This window comes from Nelumbo nucifera, chromosome 3 (genome assembly GCF_055504915.1).
Source record: "Nelumbo nucifera cultivar China Antique chromosome 3, China Antique-T2T, whole genome shotgun sequence".
Classification (NCBI taxonomy): domain Eukaryota; kingdom Viridiplantae; phylum Streptophyta; class Magnoliopsida; order Proteales; family Nelumbonaceae; genus Nelumbo; species Nelumbo nucifera.
Window position 1 is genome coordinate 89,816,937 of NC_142651.1, and position 1,589 is coordinate 89,818,525.

Consider the following 1,589-nt stretch of genomic DNA (forward strand, 5'->3'; position numbering starts at 1 on the left):
CTGGGTGTGACCGCCGAGGTGTGACCGTTAGGGTGTGATCGCCGAGGTGTGACCGTTAAGGTGTGACCGCCGAGGTGTGACCGTTAGGGTGTGACCGCCGAGGTGTGGCCACCGAGGTGTGACATTGGGGTGTGACCGCCGAGGTGTGACTATTGGGGTGTGACCACCGAGGTGTGACCGTCGGGGTTTGACCGTCAAGGTGTGACCGTCGGGGTTTGATTGTCAAGGTGTGATCGTCGGGGTGTGACCACCGAGGTGTGACCGTCGGGGTGTGACCGTTGGGGTGTGACCGTTGGGGTGTGACCGTTGGGGTGTGACCGTTGGGGTGTGACCGTCGGGGTGTGACCGTCGGGGTGTGACCGCTGAGGCTGCCGGGGTCGTTTGGTGTTTCTGGGTACTTTTGGTGTTTCTAGTCATTTCGTTGGAAGCTTAGCTATAGATTGGGGGTAGTCTTATAGTCGTTCCCACAGGACGACGCCATTTGTTGATGCTCGGATTGGCCAAGGACAACTCTATAGCTTTTCTTCCATGACGAGCTAGCAATTGTTGATGGATCCAAGGGCTGCCAAGGCCGAGGGCTAGGAGAGCCCGAGGTGTGCAGTGGCCGAGGGCTGGTGAAGTCTGCCCTACGTCAGCCGAGTGCCTACAAGGAAGGGAATGTTAGAGGCCCCGAGTGCTATCCCGAGGCAAGGACTTTGGTGGGCAAGTTAGTGAGGGCATAGCAAAGAGGGCTGACAAGGCCTGAGTAGAGTAGCTCAGACGAGGTCGCCTAGGAGCTAGAGAGCTTGGATTAGTGGGTTTCCAGCCCAAATTTCAGATGATTACCTTGAGGGGGGTAGCCCCTATTTATACTTGAGACCGTCTGGAGGTAGACGGGCGCAGATAATCAGGATGCGATCCGGCCTTGGGAGCACAACCATTTGAGGTTGCCGTGTGTGGCCGCGCCATTGGTCCCGCGCTACACACCGCCCTCAGCCGCATGTCGACGTGCTACTGGTCTGCCTAAAGCGCCTACATCAATTATAAATAAAAATATATTATGAAACTTGATTAATAATTCCAACCATAAACGCATGCGATCCAAACACCACTCAACATGTTGTTTCATGTGGGTTTAATATTCGAGGGGTTAATAACAAATTCAGGATATCTGGTGCTTGATCATCACTCATAAGCGCTTTGAGGCATCCACATCGCCTTGATAATGAGCACACACTCTCACCATAACACTGCCGTGCCCCAACATTCAATCTATTGTAGAATTCCCTTTCAAGATTCTCGTTGAACGGTAATTCGGTGGCTCGAACAATATGTTCTCCGTCCTCCCAATTGATCAGAGCATCGTTTTTCTTCTCTACATTTGATTATTTCGGCCAGTCACTTCCACGTCGTCGTCCTTATCACTCATCATCCCCCATCCAATCGCGCACATCCATTTTGATAAATGTGTTCTTTGTCTTTTACTCTTTCCGTTGGAGAGATGCTTCCAGTTTATCAAAAACGAATGTGCCCAAATCAATTCCTTTAATCCAAATTCATCCCAAGTTCCAACACGTTACCTCAGTTACCCGACCCGACCCGAAAACGAT